We start from the raw sequence: 22,362 nt of genomic DNA on the forward strand, positions 1-22,362 counted from the left end.
TGTACTTTACATACCGTCGGGACACATGTACAACAACACGTCGGATTAATTCTGAGACAACACGTTGTATAATGGGTCATGATATATATTTATTTATTTTACGCATTTTAAATAACGGGACACATATACAAGGTTTCGACTTATCATATTGATCCATCTATATATATATTTCGGAACAACCATAGACACTCTATATGTGAAGGTGGGAGTTGGCTATACAGGGTCGGAGTTGATTCCAAAATATATATATACTTTGAGTTGTGATCGACACCGAGACCAGTACACGGGTCACGATACGTATTAAGTAATTCGAATATTATATATTTAGTTCATATATGAATTTATTGAATCATTGGACAATCGGACTATTGGACTGCTAACTTTGGACAATTAAAAATGAGTTAAAATGATGATTATTACATATGAAACTAAACAATCCTTCAAGTTTGCCACTTGATTCTATTTTAAACCTCATTTGTATCTTGACGATTACAATTCGCATTCACAACTTTTCACGATTCTTGAAAACATCTCGATCGAGAAGTTCAACCAGCCGCACCTCGTCTACGGAATAAAGATTTATGCATACAGTTATGCACCTAAAAATTTTTGAACTCGAAGTTATAGTTAAAACGTATCCGCATCGAATTCCTTATCATCCATTAGCAAAAACAATCACGCGATTCCTTTTCAATTAACTAATTTTGTCACAGCTCCACTTCGATATCTCAGTAAGACTACTCTTATTACAATCTCGATATATATATATACGTTGTTCTTTCGCCATCGTTACCGGAGAACCTTTTATATTCCATCATATTACCATCAGCGTTTAATCATCTAAAAATACAATTCTCCTTAAACCATCTTGGTTTGATAACCAATGACCCAGATCCGATAACTTTGAAAATACTGACGAAGCAGCATGTTGTAGAAGGTCTTAATGACCAAATGTTGATGATAAAAGAAGGAAGTGTTAGGAACGCTCGATAGAAAATTGGTACTGAAAACCGGATTGAACAAACCATGAAGGAGACTCTGAACAAGTTACAAGGACTAAACTTGTACATAAAGAATTATGACGATTCTGTAGCAAACACCTTGCTTCTGAATCTAAACCCTTACGGGTCAATCTTCATCATCATCCTTCGACATTAGAAATTCCAAGATATTATCATATCTTTCATTATAAATATCCTCAATATTTCTGAAGATATTTTCACCACTATCCTTATCTGAAATCATTTATCTCTCTGTAATATCTGCGTTACAATATAAAGGAAATTGTGTTAGTTTCTAAATCCTTCAAGTTTAAAATAGGAATGTTCTGAAGCAGTGTTGGGAACTGATGCATGAACTAGTATAATATAATGAAACTTGATCAACTTCATTATATTACCGTAAGTCATGTTAAGTTTCTAATGGAATATGATGATTCACAATACCGTCATCATGTGCCATGTTACACGACTTTTACATTCTATCCAATTCCGAAACATATTAAGAACAAATCATCTTGATAGTTCTATTTTCCTGGATATTCTGGTAATTTGACAAATCAAAATCGTGCCATTACCATTCCTTTCTTAGAGCATTAGCTATGTTCATTCCGAATTTTATACCTACGAATTTCGAACTATTGATCGCTTGACTCAAGGACGGGAAGAAGAAACGAAGGGACAAAGTCCCAAAATAGAAATTGGGGTATAGATTACAGCAAATAGGAGCGAGTATTAACTATGGATGACAATGATTATGGAAAACAGAAGCAGGAGCATCGAAATATAAGGAAAGATATCAAACCCAATAACCACCCAGAAACTACAAACCGTGTGTATCAATACGTATGGCGACGTAAAGACACGGGAGAATTAGAAACATTATAATTCCAAGAAAATCATAAAAGTGAATAGATTCTTCTAGCGGTAGATGAAAGAGAAGAATGAAAGATATGAAAGTTAGAAGTATAACAAAAATCAGAACGGGATGAAGCATTTTAAAGGATACCTTAAGGTATGAATTAGAGGAGGAAGAGTAAGAGATGTGAGGTATGGAAGTAAGAAAGGGAAGGAGGTGGATTTATAATGAAATATCCGACAAAGAAATCGAAACAGATTATCGCATTAAATCAAAGGAGATCCTGTTTTCTAAATCATCGAAGAACCAAATCTTATTACATAAGATTTTCTTTAAATTTCCTTAAATTCTGGAAATCAATCCTAATCTCGACATCGGTTAAAACAATTCTATATTCACTCATTTCATTCTTTTGTGATAGCTTCACTCGTGCGCTTCACATGACCGAATCGTTTTATCCATATCTTCCAATAATGATAAAACTCTATTAATACCTCATATTCGTCATGAAAACATTCCTATTGTTATTTATGACAACCTCTACCAAATTTCGGGACGAAATTTCTTTAACGGGTGGGTACTGTAACGACCCGGATTTTTCCGATCGTTTTACACTTATAAGATTAATATTTACATAAATTAAAACTTACCAACATGATAAGCAATCTAAATTGTTGAGATTTATGATTTTGAAAAGAGTTTTACATAACGTTTAACCGTCTAGTTTGACCGATGATATCACGAACTATACAATATATGTTAATTATACGTTTGTGTATATATATGTATATATACATATTTAACATGATTTAAGGATGTTTAAATATCTCATTTTGTATTAATAACAATAAGTTATAAGTATATTTTGAAACTACTAACTTAAGCTTTCAAAACGATAACTATACGTAACGTTATTTGACATAAATACTTACGACCTATAATGTTTATACATATATCGTATATATAATGTATTTAATCACTTTTAAAGACTTAAATACATAAAACAATATAAGTATATTCACAAAAGATAGCTATATTTGAATCCTCATTCCATTTTTCACAAGATTTCTATACGTATATCTAGAGTATATGTACTCGTATCATACCTAGCTTCTATACGTATTTACTATTGGTATATACACATCAAATCACCACCAACCAGCCCTTGTTCATGCCTTATGTATAAGGTAACTACTTTTGTTATTTAGTATGACAATTTCACATGATTAAAAGATCTTTTCACAAAATTACAAATTTATACACCTTTTACACCACCATAAATACATGCATCCATTTTCAATTTTTGGAACATCATTTCTCTAGCTAAACACACACACTTACTAGCCTCATGTCTCTCTAAGAACTCCAGCAAAAATCCTCTCAAGAATCACCTTAAACACCACCATAAAAAGATCAACAAAAACACTACAAAAATACAACTTTCAATTCAAGTTTATGTCTTAAGTTGCTTCCAATCTTTCATCCAATTTCATCACTCTTTTGGTTCTAGGTTTTTACTCCTCTTTTACAGCAATCTTGTCCAAGTAACTTGAGGTAGTAACTTTGTTCATAACCTTATTCGATTCATATATATATAGCTATCTTATTGTATGGTATACAATTTTAACAACAAAAACATAGTTTGAATGATTTCAAACTTGTTTGCAAACTAAATAGATCCTTCTAACTTAACTTTTAAAATACTTCAAGACCTGTAATATAACTTAAATATATGCTAATTTAACAAGGTATAACTTGGTTTTTCAAAGAATACCTTAAAAAACTGTTTTTATGACGTCGGAGTGCAACCGGGGGCTGTTTTGGGTTGGATAATTAAAAACCATCTTGAACTTTGAATTGGAGGTTTATATTCTGGAAAAATGATATTTCTTATGAATATGTTAACACATAAAAATTTCATGATTTAATTCATAGTATAAGTATTTTTAGAAAAATGGTCATTAAATGATGTTTTTGTAACAAAAATGATTAACTTCATAAGTTTCACCAAAATTTGACCTATGACCTATGATTTCGAATACAAACTAAGGTATTTACAGTTCATATTCTTAAAGAGGGAATCGATCCAAGGAAGTGGAAAGTTGAATCAACGAAAACGGAGTTGTAACGAAGAAATTATGACCAAAACAAAATCGGATATCCAAGACTAGTTTAGCCACGAAAATAATTGGAGAAAATTAAATAAATCACATCTTCCTAAAGTAACATGATATTTTATACATATGTACTCATAATTTAATTTTATATGGTTCAGGATCACCCGTAAACAATACGAGAAGATTAATCATAAGATTCCATGATTGTACGCAACACGTCATTTGACAACACCGGTACCATGGGTCAAGATTAATCTCGACCAATACATATACGATGGGGGTTTTATTTATTTCATTGGGGGTTTATTAAACAACTAAATATGAACCATTAAAATTGAATTACTAACATCGGACTGCTAACTACGGACTAAGGAATTATTAAAAGTATTAAAAGTATTATAAGTATATATATGTGACGATTGTTTAAAAAGAAAAGGTATTGATATATTATATATGGATAGGTTCGTGATATCAATCGGAGACCAAGTCGAAATTACATATCTTCAAGACAAAAGTGAGTATATAGTCCCACTTTTAAACTTTAAATATTTCGGGATGAGAATACATGTATTTTATGTTTTACGTTATGGACACAAGTAACTGAAAAATATATTCTACGTTGAGTTGTACCACTGGCATACTTCCCTGTAGCTTGGTAACTAATATTTACAGCGGTATTGTAAACGCGAATCCTGTTGATAGATCTATCGGGCCTGACAACCCCAACCGGACTGGACGACCAGTATTCAACGGTTGCACAGTACTTCGTTTCGTGACTACACCTTGGTACGGTGTAGTAAGATTTCATAATAAAGGGAATATGCGACGTGATTAAATGTTAAGTATGGTTACCAAGTGCTCAACCACTTAGAATATTTTTATTAAAATGTTTATATATGAAATCTTGTGTTCCATTGTTATAACGCTGCTAGCATCAAACCTATATATCTCACCAACTTTATGTTGACGTTTTAAAGCATGTTATTCTCAGGTATGAATTAAGTCTTCCGCTGTGCATTAGCTCATGTTAAGGATACTACTTGGGACCTTTTAAGCCATGATACAAAGACGTTGCATTCGAGTCATTGGAGTTCAATAGAGAATATAAATAAGTAAATGACAGATTAGGTCATAAAATACATGTATTCTCATCCCGAAATATTTAGAGTTTAAAAGTGGGACTATATACTCACTTTTGTCTTGAAGATATGTAATTTCGACTTGGTCTCCGATTGATATCACGAACCTATCCATATATAATATATCAATACCTTTTCTTTTTAAACAATCGTCACATATATATACTTATAATACTTTTAATACTTTTAATAATTCCTTAGTCCGTAGTTAGCAGTCCGATGTTAGTAATTCAATTTTAATGGTTCATATTTAGTTGTTTAATAAACCCCCAATGAAATAAATAAAACCCCCATCGTATATGTATTGGTCGAGATTAATCTTGACCCATGGTACCGGTGTTGTCAAATGACGTGTTGCGTACATAAAGTACCGGTGTTGTCAAATGACGTGTTGCGTACAATCATGGAATCTTATGATTAATCTTCTCGTATTGTTTACGGGTGATCCTGAACCATATAAAATTAAATTATGAGTACATATGTATAAAATATCATGTTACTTTAGGAAGATGTGATTTATTTAATTTTCTCCAATTATTTTCGTGGCTAAACTAGTCTTGGATATCCGATTTTGTTTTGGTCATAATTTCTTCGTTACAACTCCGTTTTCGTTGATTCAACTTTCCACTTCCTTGGATCGATTCCCTCTTTAAGAATATGAACTGTAAATACCTTAGTTTGTATTCGAAATCATAGGTCATAGGTCAAATTTTGGTGAAACTTATGAAGTTAATCATTTTTGTTACAAAAACATCATTTAATGACCATTTTTCTAAAAATACTTATACTATGAATTAAATCATGAAATTTTTATGTGTTAACATATTCATAAGAAATATCATTTTTCCAGAAAATAAACCTCCAATTCAAAGTTCAAGATGGTTTTTAATTATCCAACCCAAAACAGCCCCCGGTTGCACTCCGACGTCATAAAAACAGTTTTTTAAGGTATTCTTTGAAAAACCAAGTTATACCTTGTTAAATTAGCATATATTTAAGTTATATTACAGGTCTTGAAGTATTTTAAAAGTTAAGTTAGAAGGATCTATTTAGTTTGCAAACAAGTTTGAAATCATTCAAACTATGTTTTTGTTGTTAAAATTGTATACCATACAATAAGATAGCTATATATATATGAATCGAATAAGGTTATGAACAAAGTTACTACCTCAAGTTACTTGGACAAGATTGATGTAAAAGAGGAGTAAAAACCTAGAACCAAAAGAGTGATGAAATTGGATGAAAGATTGGAAGCAACTTAAGACATAAACTTGAATTGAAAGTTGTATTTTTGTAGTGTTTTTGTTGATCTTTTTATGGTGGTGTTTAAGGTGATTCTTGAGAGGATTTTTGCTGGAGTTCTTAGAGAGACATGAGGCTAGTAAGTGTGTGTGTTTAGCTAGAGAAATGATGTTCCAAAAATTGAAAATGGATGCATGTATTTATGGTGGTGTAAAAGGTGTATAAATTTGTAATTTTGTGAAAAGATCTTTTAATCATGTGAAATTGTCATACTAAATAACAAAAGTAGTTACCTTATACATAAGGCATGAACAAGGGCTGGTTGGTGGTGATTTGATGTGTATATACCAATAGTAAATACGTATAGAAGCTAGGTATGATACGAGTACATATACTCTAGATATACGTATAGAAATCTTGTGAAAAATGGAATGAGGATTCAAATATAGCTATCTTTTGTGAATATACTTATATTGTTTTATGTATTTAAGTCTTTAAAAGTGATTAAATACATTATATATACGATATATGTATAAACATTATAGGTCGTAAGTATTTATGTCAAATAACGTTACGTATAGTTATCGTTTTGAAAGCTTAAGTTAGTAGTTTCAAAATATACTTATAACTTATTGTTATTAATACAAAATGAGATATTTAAACATCCTTAAATCATGTTAAATATGTATATATACATATATATACACAAACGTATAATTAACATATATTGTATAGTTCGTGATATCATCGGTCAAACTAGACGGTTAAACGTTATGTAAAACTCTTTTCAAAATCATAAATCTCAACAATTTAGATTGCTTATCATGTTGGTAAGTTTTAATTTATGTAAATATTAATCTTATAAGTGTAAAACGATCGGAAAAATCCGGGTCGTTACAGTACCCACCCGTTAAAGAAATTTCGTCCCGAAATTTGGTAGAGGTTGTCATAAATAACAATAGGAATGTTTTCATGACGAATATGAGGTATTAATAGAGTTTTATCATTATTGGAAGATATGGATAAAACGATTCGGTCATGTGAAGCGCACGAGTGAAGCTATCACAAAAGAATGAAATGAGTGAATATAGAATTGTTTTAACCGATGTCGAGATTAGGATTGATTTCCAGAATTTAAGGAAATTTAAAGAAAATCTTATGTAATAAGATTTGGTTCTTCGATGATTTAGAAAACAGGATCTCCTTTGATTTAATGCGATAATCTGTTTCGATTTCTTTGTCGGATATTTCATTATAAATCCACCTCCTTCCCTTTCTTACTTCCATACCTCACATCTCTTACTCTTCCTCCTCTAATTCATACCTTAAGGTATCCTTTAAAATGCTTCATCCCGTTCTGATTTTTGTTATACTTCTAACTTTCATATCTTTCATTCTTCTCTTTCATCTACCGCTAGAAGAATCTATTCACTTTTATGATTTTCTTGGAATTATAATGTTTCTAATTCTCCCGTGTCTTTACGTCGCCATACGTATTGATACACACGGTTTGTAGTTTCTGGGTGGTTATTGGGTTTGATATCTTTCCTTATATTTCGATGCTCCTGCTTCTGTTTTCCATAATCATTGTCATCCATAGTTAATACTCGCTCCTATTTGCTGTAATCTATACCCCAATTTCTATTTTGGGACTTTGTCCCTTCGTTTCTTCTTCCCGTCCTTGAGTCAAGCGATCAATAGTTCGAAATTCGTAGGTATAAAATTCGGAATGAACATAGCTAATGCTCTAAGAAAGGAATGGTAATGGCACGATTTTGATTTGTCAAATTACCAGAATATCCAGGAAAATAGAACTATCAAGATGATTTGTTCTTAATATGTTTCGGAATTGGATAGAATGTAAAAGTCGTGTAACATGGCACATGATGACGGTACTGTGAATCATCATATTCCATTAGAAACTTAACATGACTTACTGTAATATAATGAAGTTGATCAAGTTTCATTATATTATACTAGTTCATGCATCAGTTCCCAACACTGCTTCAGAACATTCCTATTTTAAACTTGAAGGATTTAGAAACTAACACAGTTTCCTTTATATTGTAACGCAGATGTTACAGAGAGATAAATGATTTCAGATAAGGATAGTGGTTAAAATATCTTCAGAAATATTGAGGATATTTATAATGAAAGATATGATAATATCTTGGAATTTCTAATGTCGAAGGATGATGATGAAGATTGACCCGTAAGGGTTTAGATTCAGAAGCAAGGTGTTTGCTACATAATCGTCATAATTCTTTATGTACAAGTTTAGTCCTTGTAACTTGTTCAGAGTCTCCTTCATGGTTTGTTCAATCCGGTTTTCAGTACCAATTTTCTATCGAGCGTTCCTAACACTTCCTTCTTTTATCATCAACATTTGGTCATTAAGACCTTCTACAACATGCTGCTTCGTTAGTATTTCAAAGTTATCGATCTGGGTCATTGGTTATCAAACCAAGATGGTTTAAGGAGAATTGTATTTTTAGATGATTAAACGCTGATGGTAATATGATGGAATATAAAAGGTTCTCCGGTAACGATGGCGAAAGAACAACGTATATATATATATCGAGATTGTAATAAGAGTAGTCTTACTGAGATATCGAAGTGGAGCTGTGACAAAATTAGTTAATTGAAAAGGAATCGCGTGATTGTTTTTGCTAATGGATGATAAGGAATTCGATGCGGATACGTTTTAACTATAACTTCGAGTTCAAAAATTTTTAGGTGCATAACTGTATGCATAAATCTTTATTCCGTAGACGAGGTGCGGCTGGTTGAACTTCTCGATCGAGATGTTTTCAAGAATCATGAAAAGTTGTGAATGCGAATTGTAATCGTCAAGATACAAATGAGGTTTAAAATAGAATCAAGTGGCAAACTTGAAGGATTGTTTAGTTTCATATGTAATAATCATCATTTTAACTCATTTTTAATTGTCCAAAGTTAGCAGTCCAATAGTCCGATTGTCCAATGGTTCAATAAATTCATATATGAACTAAATATATAATATTCGAATTACTTAATACGTATCGTGACCCGTGTACTGGTCTCGATGTTGATCACAACTCAAAGTATATATATATTTTGGAATCAACTCCGACCCTGTATAGCCAACTCCCACCTTCACATATAGAGTGTCTATGGTTGTTCCGAAATATATATATAGATGGATCAATATGATAAGTCGAAACCTTGTATACGTGTCCTGTTATTTAAAATGCGTAAAATAAATAAATATATATCATGACCCATTATACAACGTGTTGTCTCAGAATTAATCCGACGTGTTGTTGTACATGTGTCCCGACGGTATGTAAAGTACAGAAATTAAAATTGCAAGAATGTAAATTGCGATAAATTAAATATTAATCAGTTAGCTGGGAACAGTTAGCCGGAACAGTTAGCGTGTAATCCTATCACAATTTCAATTAATTAATTCATCTGTTTCTAACAATTTTTATTTTGCCAATGTTTCTTCATTATGCCACTTGTTGGATTCGGATAGGTAAAAATCCAAATATGAAATTTAAATGGAAATGGTTAATCTGGGGTGAACGGATACGTATATCGGTAATTGTAAGTAGGATAATAAATGATCGTTGAATCAGATTCGAAGAATGTACAGTGTAACTTGTTAATGTGAATTCTAAATATTCCTTGGGTACTACCCACCCGTTAAAATATTTTCATCATTAACAGTTTGTGCGAATGAAATTTTTAATTACAATCTTTATGAAAATATATTTGCATATATATTTTCTTCGGAGGTAACTATGAATTTAATGAGTCAATAAAATATTCAACTCATTTGATTTATCGTTATTACTAGATTACATAATCTCCAAAACATTAGAGATTACATAATCGTCATGTCGAACGAAGAACGATACGTAAAGAAGAGGTAATCGGTGTAGAATGATATGTAGAACAAAGATCATATTCGAAGTTCAGATGATGATGTTGAGGTACGTGGTGCGGATGTGATTGTTGGTGGTGGTAATGATACGGTTGGTGTTGATGCTGATGATGTCGTTGACGTCGATGATGCTACTGGTACTGAAGATTGCGAGGTTGATGTTGTTAACGGTACTGGTTATGCTGCTGGTGCTGCTGCTGGTGTTTGTAACCTTCGCACCGTGTTCTCCAAAGCCGTCACACGAGCGCGAAGTTCGTTAATTTCTGCTAGTACACCAGGATGATTGGCGGTTGGAGTGAGCGAATGAACAAGATCCGAAATATGGGATAGGATATAATCGTGACGAGATACTCGAGAAATGAGAGAGAAAATGGTTTCTCGAACAGGTTCGCCGGTAAGTGCTTCAGGTTCGTCGCCAATGGGGCAATTCGGTGGGTGAAAGGGATCACCTTCTTCTTGTCTCCAATAATTTAGTATACTACGAACCCATCCCCAATTCATCCAGAATAGATGATGAGAAATTGGTTGATCCATTCCAGTGACGCTGCCTTCGGAGCCCGAATGGAAATCCATATCAGCGTAGCTGTCGGAGTCGGAGGAATTCGAACTGGACGCGGAGTTCATCTTGTACAGTCGGGGAAATGAATTTTTGGTTTGGAATAGATTATAGGAGTTGGGTTTGGTATTCTTCAATACATAATTTACATATGTATTTATAATACTCAAAATCCCGTGAATTACGGAGAATCTTTGAAATTCGTCAGGCAATGTCTATAGCAACAGATACGCTAGGATACGAATTTTGTCTATACACTATCGATGCACCAAATGCAGTAAGACGTGTCTAGACTTAAGAATACTAAGCAGGCAATTCTTAAGGATGATAAGCAGATGATTTTCGACTAGATATGATAAGCAAAACTTTTGACATGTAGACACGGTCAAAGTCCAGACTCACTAATGCATCCTAACAACTACCAGTTAGACACACTAATGCAAGGCCTGGTGTTTCCGACACGATAAGCAAAAACCCTAATGTTGAGTCTAGAAAGTCTGAAATCTATATTTAGGTAATTAATTACCCTTTGACCATGCCTGACGATTCACGAACAATTATGTGTATTAGATATAATACTCTACATAAACGTAATTGGTTTCGATATAAGATTTATCAGCGAGAGTAAAAGATAATATATATGAAATTTAATGCATTTAACCTGTTACATGTACTAATTTTATTATTACTAATATTACAATATATGAGAGTTGATATATATATAATGTGATAAAAGTCCTACCTTTTTGATTAATAATATCATTATCATTATTTTAACACTTTACTCATCAGTATTAGGTATTATAACTATTATTAAAAGTATAATAAAAAAAAATTGCTACATGTACTTTGTTATAATATTATTAGTATTTTTATGATCATCACTATAATTATTATTTTTATTATTATTATCCTTATTCTTATATATTACTATTAACAAGTTTATTAATATCCACATATTATTATCAGTATTATTTTCTTAAAATTATTATTATCAGTATTTTATTAATAATATTTAATATAAATATTATTAATTAGTATTAGTATTATTATTAATGTATTTATCATTTATTAAAAATTAATTATTGTTATCATAATATGACTAATTATCACTATCACTAATAAAACTAATATTATTATTATCATTACTAATATAAGTATTTTTTTTATATCGTTATTATCAAATTATCATTATAATATCAGTTATCAATATGATTATTTTTATTATTTGTATTATTATTATTATTATTATTAATTATATAGAATATAAACACAGGGAATTCGTATTAGTTGTTAAGGGGTATCTATCCACTGATTTAAATTCGATTTCCTTGTCCCTGAATCTGTTAACAAGTCAAATAAAAACAGGCAGAACCAAACAAAAATCGGTACAAGTTGTTATCAATTTTTTTTATTTCTTCTCTACTATATTAAATCTGTCGAATCTTTTGTTGTATAAAATGAAGCAAATGACTCTGTGATCTGAGGAAACCATTCACCTTTACCACCCACAATGCCGAATTAAAATCCTAAATATCTGCTAGTAGTTGTGAATTTAATTAAAAATTTTAAAAACCGATGGTTACCTCTGTTTCTGGTCGAAATTTCAAAAACTATGAGATCGAATGAAATTGCAAAATCTAATAATGCCAAACTGTTAGAATACTTCTAGTCAATCTAACTGTAAAGTTACAGAATCCAATTCGTTGAATTGAATTCAAATTTTCGAGTCAAACTTTTGAAGTCAAAAGTCAAACAAATCGTTCATCGCAAAATTCGTAATCGATTTGGTATCTCCACTTAAATTTATGATTCCAACAGTTTCTATAAATGATTTGCAAACTATTTCATTTTATAATCACAGCCTAAAACCTTCGAATTCGTTTAATCAATTTTTTTTTTTTTTTGGAAACCGTGGCGACAACAGCAGATGGCTGTTCAAAATTCGTTTTCAATTTTTTTTCTTTTATTTTCACGATTTCATTACATGATTTTGTCAATATTACAAGTCATAAACAAGTGTATAAGTTCGTTTTTATTGTCTTGAGAATTAATTGGGTTCTGTCGACTGGATGGGATGAAGGAGAAATAGAAACAGTTAATATGGGTTATAAATAAATAAAACGGATACAAAACAGAAAAGTGTCGATGGTTGAATGGTTAGGGTAGGTGACGGGGAAGCATGAGGTCCTGTGTTCGAGCCCTGTCAGTGGCGTATGTTTTTTTTGACACTCCTTCAAAGGTTATTATTATTATTATTATTATTATTATTATTATTATTTTTAGTGTTATTGTTATTATTGTTTACTACTAATATTACTAAGTATTATAATTAAAAATTAGTATTGTAATTATTATTAATATTATCATAATATTAAGTATTATAACCATTATTATTATTATTAGTCTTATAAGTATTATTAATATATTTAATGCTATTAATTTTATCATTTAAGTATTATTATTATAAATAGTATTAATTATATTATCATTCTTATTAGTAAAATGATTATTATATTTAGAATTGAAATTATTAAAATTCGTATTTTTACAACTATATTATGGGAATCATTTTTAGGAAAACTATCATTTCTATCATATTTTTTTATAATTATTAGTATTATTATCTTTACATTAGTAATACTATAATTATTAATTTTACAAACAAAAGAGAATTATATATCAAAAGTATATTACACACTATATATTTCTATATGAAATGTTGTTAACCATATCAATAATTAAATTACATATAATGCATAATAATATTTTAAAGTATTATAAGTAATAATGTAAACACAATATATAAATATAAATATTAATTTCAATATATAAGTTATCATTCAACGATACATTATAATAAGCATATATACAACTTTGTTCGATTAATATTATACATGTTAATATATATACATATGAATAATATAGGTTCGTGAATCCGAGGCCAACCTTATACTTGATCAATGATGTTATATGTATTTTTACTACAAAATACATTAGGTGAGTATATAGTCCCACTTTTAAACTCTAAATATTTCGGGATGAGAATACATGTATTTTATGTTTTACGTTATGGACACAAGTAACTGAAAAATATATTCTACGTTGAGTTGTACCACTGGCATACTTCCCTGTAGCTTGGTAACTGTTATTTACAGCGGTGTTGTAAACGCGAATCCTGTTGATAGATCTATCGGGCCTGACAACCCCAACCGGACTGGACGACCAGTATTCAACGGTTGCACAGTACTTCGTTTCGTGACTACACTTGGTACAGTGTAGTAAGATTTCATATTAAAGGGAATATGCGACGTGATTAATTGTTAAGTATGGTTACCAAGTGCTCAACCACTTAGAATATTTTTATTAAAATGTTTATATATAAAATCTTGTGTTCCATTGTTATAACACTGCTATCATCAAACCTATATATCTCACCAACTTTATGTTGACGTTTTAAAGCATGTTATTCTCAGGTACGAATTAAGTCTTCCGCTGTGCATTTGCTCATGTTAAGGACATATCTTGGAATCGATCATTGCAATGGAACCAAATGTTGATGACTTCGTCCAGGAGGATTAGGACGGGTTGTTACAGTTGGTATCAGAGCGTTGGTCTTAGCGAACCAGGTCTTGCATTAGTGTGTCTGACTAGTAGTTATTAGGATACATTAATGAGTCTGGACTTTGACCGTGTCTACATGTCAAAAGTTTTGCTTATCAGTTCTAGTCGGAAATCATCTGCTTATCATCCTTAGGAATTGCCTGCTTAGTATTCTTAAGTCTAGACACGTCTTACTGCATTTAGTGCATCGATAGTGTATAGATAAAATTCGTATCCTAGCGTATCTGTTGCTATAGACATTGCCTGACGAATTTCAAAGATTCTCCGTAATTCACGGGATTTTGAGTATTATAAATACATATGTAAATTATGTATTGAAGAATACCAAACCCAACTCCTATAATCTATTCCAAACCAAAAATCCATTTCCCCGACTATACAAGATGAACTCCGCGTCCAGTTCGAATTATTCCGACTCCGACAGCTACGCTGATATGGATTTCCATTCGGGCTCCGAAGGCAGCGTCACTGGAATGGATCAACCAATTTCTCATCATCTATTCTGGATGAATTGGGGATGGGTTCGTAGTATACTAAATTATTGGAGACAAGAAGAAGGTGATCCCTTTCACCCACCGAATTGCCCCATTGGCGACGAACCTGAAGCACTTACCGGCGAACCTGTTCGAGAAACCATTTTCTCTCTCATTTCTCGAGTATCTCTTCACGATTATATCCTATCCCATATTTCGGATCTTGTTCATTCGCTCACTCCAACCGCCAATCATCCTGGTGTACTAGCAGAAATTAACGAACTTCGCGCTCGTGTGACGGCTTTGGAGAACACGGTGCGAAGGTTACAAACACCAGCAGCAGCACCAGCAGCATAACCAGTACCGTTAACAACATCAACCTCGCAATCTGTAGTACCAGTAGCATCATCGACGTCAACGGCATCATCAGCATCAACACCAACCGTATCATTACCACCACCAACAATCACATCCGCACCACGTACCTCAACATCATCATCTGAACTTCGAATATGATCTTTGTTCTACATATCATTCTACACCGATTACCTCTTCTTTACGTATCGTTCTTCGTTCGACATGACGATTATGTAATCTCTAATGTTTTGGAGATTATGTAATCTAGTAATAACGATAAATCAAATGAGTTGAATATTTTATTGACTCATTAAATTCATAGTTACATCCGAAGAAAATATATATGCAAATATATTTTCATAAAGATTGTAATTAAAAATTTCTTTCGTACAAACTGTTAATGATGAAAATATTTTAACGGGTGGGTAGTACCCAAGGAATATTTAGAATTCACATTAACAAGTTACACTGTCGTTTTACACTTATAAGATTAATATTTACATAAATTAAAACTTACCAACATGATAAGCAATCTAAATTGTTGAGATTTATGATTTTGAAAAGAGTTTTACATAACGTTTAACCGTCTAGTTTGACCGATGATATCACGAACTATACAATATATGTTAATTATACGTTTGTGTATATATATGTATATATACATATTTAACATGATTTAAGGATGTTTAAATATCTCATTTTGTATTAATAACAATAAGTTATAAGTATATTTTGAAACTACTAACTTAAGCTTTCAAAACGATAACTATACGTAACGTTATTTGACATAAATACTTACGACCTATAATGTTTATACATATATCGTATATATAATGTATTTAATCACTTTTAAAGACTTAAATACATAAAACAATATAAGTATATTCACAAAAGATAGCTATATTTGAATCCTCATTCCATTTTTCACAAGATTTCTATACGTATATCTAGAGTATATGTACTCGTATCATACCTAGCTTCTATACGTATTTACTATTGGTATATACACATCAAATCACCACCAACCAGCCCTTGTTCATGCCTTATGTATAAGGTAACTACTTTTGTTATTTAGTATGACAATTTCACATGATTAAAAGATCTTTTCACAAAATTACAAATTTATACACCTTTTACACCACCATAAATACATGCATCCATTTTCAATTTTTGGAACATCATTTCTCTAGCTAAACACACACACTTACTAGCCTCATGTCTCTCTAAGAACTCCAGCAAAAATCCTCTCAAGAATCACCTTAAACACCACCATAAAAAGATCAACAAAAACACTACAAAAATACAACTTTCAATTCAAGTTTATGTCTTAAGTTGCTTCCAATCTTTCATCCAATTTCATCACTCTTTTGGTTCTAGGTTTTTACTCCTCTTTTACAGCAATCTTGTCCAAGTAACTTGAGGTAGTAACTTTGTTCATAACCTTATTCGATTCATATATATATAGCTATCTTATTGTATGGTATACAATTTTAACAACAAAAACATAGTTTGAATGATTTCAAACTTGTTTGCAAACTAAATAGATCCTTCTAACTTAACTTTTAAAATACTTCAAGACCTGTAATATAACTTAAATATATGCTAATTTAACAAGGTATAACTTGGTTTTTCAAAGAATACCTTAAAAAACTGTTTTTATGACGTCGGAGTGCAACCGGGGGCTGTTTTGGGTTGGATAATTAAAAACCATCTTGAACTTTGAATTGGAGGTTTATTTTCTGGAAAAATGATATTTCTTATGAATATGTTAACACATAAAAATTTCATGATTTAATTCATAGTATAAGTATTTTTAGAAAAATGGTCATTAAATGATGTTTTTGTAACAAAAATGATTAACTTCATAAGTTTCACCAAAATTTGACCTATGACCTATGATTTCGAATACAAACTAAGGTATTTACAGTTCATATTCTTAAAGAGGGAATCGATCCAAGGAAGTGGAAAGTTGAATCAACGAAAACGGAGTTGTAACGAAGAAATTATGACCAAAACAAAATCGGATATCCAAGACTAGTTTAGCCACGAAAATAATTGGAGAAAATTAAATAAATCACATCTTCCTAAAGTAACATGATATTTTATACATATGTACTCATAATTTAATTTTATATGGTTCAGGATCACCCGTAAACAATACGAGAAGATTAATCATAAGATTCCATGATTGTACGCAACACGTCATTTGACAACACCGGTACCATGGGTCAAGATTAATCTCGACCAATACATATACGATGGGGGTTTTATTTATTTCATTGGGGGTTTATTAAACAACTAAATATGAACCATTAAAATTGAATTACTAACATCGGACTGCTAACTACGGACTAAGGAATTATTAAAAGTATTAAAAGTATTATAAGTATATATATGTGACGATTGTTTAAAAAGAAAAGGTATTGATATATTATATATGGATAGGTTCGTGATATCAATCGGAGACCAAGTCGAAATTACATATCTTCAAGACAAAAGTGAGTATATAGTCCCACTTTTAAACTTTAAATATTTCGGGATGAGAATACATGTATTTTATGTTTTACGTTATGGACACAAGTAACTGAAAAATATATTCTACGTTGAGTTGTACCACTGGCATACTTCCCTGTAGCTTGGTAACTAATATTTACAGCGGTATTGTAAATGCGAATCCTGTTGATAGATCTATCGGGCCTGACAACCCCAACCGGACTGGACGACCAGTATTCAACGGTTGCACAGTACTTCGTTTCGTGACTACACCTTGGTACGGTGTAGTAAGATTTCATAATAAAGGGAATATGCGACGTGATTAAATGTTAAGTATGGTTACCAAGTGCTCAACCACTTAGAATATTTTTATTAAAATGTTTATATATGAAATCTTGTGTTCCATTGTTATAACGCTGCTAGCATCAAACCTATATATCTCACCAACTTTATGTTGACGTTTTAAAGCATGTTATTCTCAGGTATGAATTAAGTCTTCCGCTGTGCATTAGCTCATGTTAAGGATACTACTTGGGACCTTTTAAGCCATGATACAAAGACGTTGCATTCGAGTCATTGGAGTTCAATAGAGAATATAAATAAGTAAATGACAGATTAGGTCATTTGGATATTATGAAATGTTAGACGAAAATGTCAAATATTGATGTAATGATAGTTTGCCTTTTAAGAATAAATGCAACGTTTGTAAAATGTATCATATAGAGGTCAAGTACCTCGCAATGTTATCATATGTTATTGTATTCGTCCCTATGGATTGGGTCGGGTCGTCTCATGTGGTACATGTCATAACCCGTCCTTAACCATAAGAACGTGTTAAATAACGTATGATTTCATTGCGAGGTATTGACCTCTATATGCGACATTTTTAAAAGAAAAACTGCATATATTATACATTACAAACCATGATTCTTATTTTTGTTACAAGCTTTGGACAACATAAAAATGATTATCGTTTAGCGATAATCTTCGACTTACAAACTTTACATATAATGATAACAACACGGTTTCTAGCATATTTTACAACACAGATCCTCGGGTATGCAGTTTTATTTTTGACACAAATATGCGTACGCAAGATCCTGCTCAAATTCAACATTATGCAGCGGAAGCTTTAGTAATCTCCTGAGAATAGACATGTTTTAAAAGGTCAACATAAAGTTGGTGAGATATAGGTTTAGTGCCGGCAGCAATATATATATATAGACCACAAGATTTCGTATATAAACAGTTTAATAAAAATATTCTAAGTGGTTGAGCACTTGGTAACCATACTTAACATTTAATCACGTCGCATATTCCCTTTAATATGAAATCTTACTACACCGTACCAAGTGTAGTCACAAAACGAAGTACTGTGCAACCGTTGAATACTGGTCGTCCAGTCCGGTTGGGGTTGTCAGGCCCGATAGATCTATCAACAGGATTCGCGTTTACAATACCGCTGTAAATATTAGTTACCAAGCTACAGGGAAGTATGCCAGTGGTACAACTCAACGTAGAATATATTTTTCAGTTACTTGTGTCCATAACGTAAAACATAAAATACATGTATTCTCATCCCGAAATATTTAGAGTTTAAAAGTGGGACTATATACTCACGTTCGTCTTGAAGATATATATATTTTTGACTTGGTCTTCCGGTTGATATCACGAACCTATCCATATATAATATATCAATACCTTTTCTTTTTAAACAAACGTCTCATATATATACTTGTTATACTTTTAATACTTTGAATAATTCCTTAGTCCGTAGTTAGCAGTTCGTTGTTAGTAATTCAATTTTAATGGTTCATTTTTAGATGTTTAATATACCCGCAATGAAATAAATAAAACCCCCTAACGAAATAAATAAAACCCCATCGTATATGTATTGGTCAAGATTAATCTTGACCCATGGTACCGGTGTTGTCAAATGACGTGTTGCGTACATAAAGTACCGGTGTTGTCAAATGACGTGTTGCGTACAATCATGGGATCTTATGATTAATCTTCTCGTGTTGTTTATGGACACAAGTAACTGAAAAATATATTCTACGTTGAGTTGTACCACTGGCATACTTCCCTGTAGCTTGGTAACTGTTATTTACAGCGGCATTGTAAACGCGAATCCTGTTGATAGATCTATCGGGCCTGACAACCCCAACCGGACTGGACGACCAGTATTCAACGGTTGCACAGTACTTCGTTTCGTGACTACACTTGGTACGGTGTATTAAGATTTCATAATAAAGGGAATATGCGACGTGATTAAATGTTAAGTATGGTTACCAAGTGCTCAACCACTTAGAATATTTTTATTAAACTGTTTATATACGAAATCTTGTGGTCTATATATATATATTGCTGCCGGCATTAAACCTATATCTCACCAACTTTATGTTGACCTTTTAAAACATGTCTATTCTCAGGTGATTACTAAAGCTTCCGCTGCATTATGTTGAATTTGAGCAGGATCTTGCGTACGCATATTTGTGTCAAAAATAAAACTGCATACCCAAGGATTTGTGTTGTAAAATATGCTCGAAATCGTGTTGTTATCATTATATGTAAAGTTTGTAAGTCGAAGATTATCGCTAAACGATAATCATCTTTTTATTGTCTAAAGCTTGTAACAAAAATAATGGTTATGGTTTGTAATGTATAATATATGCAGTTTCTCTTTTAAAAATGTCGCATATAGAGGTCAATACCTCGCAATGAAATCATACGTTATCTAACACGTTCTTTGGTTAAGGACGGGTTATGACATGTGGTACTTATAAGATTAATATTTACATAAATTAAAACTTACCAACATGATAAGCAATCTAAATTGTTGAGATTTATGATTTTGAAAAGAGTTTTACATAACGTTTAACCGTCTAGTTTGACCGATGATATCACGAACTATACAATATATGTTAATTATACGTTTGTGTATATATATGTATATATACATATTTAACATGATTTAAGGATGTTTAAATATCTCATTTTGTATTAATAACAATAAGTTATAAGTATATTTTGAAACTACTAACTTAAGCTTTCAAAACGATAACTATACGTAACGTTATTTGACATAAATACTTACGACCTATAATGTTTATACATATATCGTATATATAATGTATTTAATCACTTTTAAAGACTTAAATACATAAAACAATATAAGTATATTCACAAAAGATAGCTATATTTGAATCCTCATTCCATTTTTCACAAGATTTCTATACGTATATCTAGAGTATATGTACTCGTATCATACCTAGCTTCTATACGTATTTACTATTGGTATATACACATCAAATCACCACCAACCAGCCCTTGTTCATGCCTTATGTATAAGGTAACTACTTTTGTTATTTAGTATGACAATTTCACATGATTAAAAGATCTTTTCACAAAATTACAAATTTATACACCTTTTACACCACCATAAATACATGCATCCATTTTCAATTTTTGGAACATCATTTCTCTAGCTAAACACACACACTTACTAGCCTCATGTCTCTCTAAGAACTCCAGCAAAAATCCTCTCAAGAATCACCTTAAACACCACCATAAAAAGATCAACAAAAACACTACAAAAATACAACTTTCAATTCAAGTTTATGTCTTAAGTTGCTTCCAATCTTTCATCCAATTTCATCACTCTTTTGGTTCTAGGTTTTTACTCCTCTTTTACAGCAATCTTGTCCAAGTAACTTGAGGTAGTAACTTTGTTCATAACCTTATTCGATTCATATATATATAGCTATCTTATTGTATGGTATACAATTTTAACAACAAAAACATAGTTTGAATGATTTCAAACTTGTTTGCAAACTAAATAGATCCTTCTAACTTAACTTTTAAAATACTTCAAGACCTGTAATATAACTTAAATATATGCTAATTTAACAAGGTATAACTTGGTTTTTCAAAGAATACCTTAAAAAAACTGTTTTTATGACGTCGGAGTGCAACCGGGGGCTGTTTTGGGTTGGATAATTAAAAACCATCTTGAACTTTGAATTGGAGGTTTATTTTCTGGAAAAATGATATTTCTTATGAATATGTTAACACATAAAAATTTCATGATTTAATTCATAGTATAAGTATTTTTAGAAAAATGGTCATTAAATGATGTTTTTGTAACAAAAATGATTAACTTCATAAGTTTCACCAAAATTTGACCTATGACCTATGATTTCGAATACAAACTAAGGTATTTACAGTTCATATTCTTAAAGAGGGAATCGATCCAAGGAAGTGGAAAGTTGAATCAACGAAAACGGAGTTGTAACGAAGAAATTATGACCAAAACAAAATCGGATATCCAAGACTAGTTTAGCCACGAAAATAATTGGAGAAAATTAAATAAATCACATCTTCCTAAAGTAACATGATATTTTATACATATGTACTCATAATTTAATTTTATATGGTTCAGGATCACCCGTAAACAATACGAGAAGATTAATCATAAGATTCCATGATTGTACGCAACACGTCATTTGACAACACCGGTACCATGGGTCAAGATTAATCTCGACCAATACATATACGATGGGGGTTTTATTTATTT

This window comes from Rutidosis leptorrhynchoides, chromosome 1 (assembly GCF_046630445.1).
Source record: "Rutidosis leptorrhynchoides isolate AG116_Rl617_1_P2 chromosome 1, CSIRO_AGI_Rlap_v1, whole genome shotgun sequence".
NCBI classification, from domain to species: domain Eukaryota; kingdom Viridiplantae; phylum Streptophyta; class Magnoliopsida; order Asterales; family Asteraceae; genus Rutidosis; species Rutidosis leptorrhynchoides.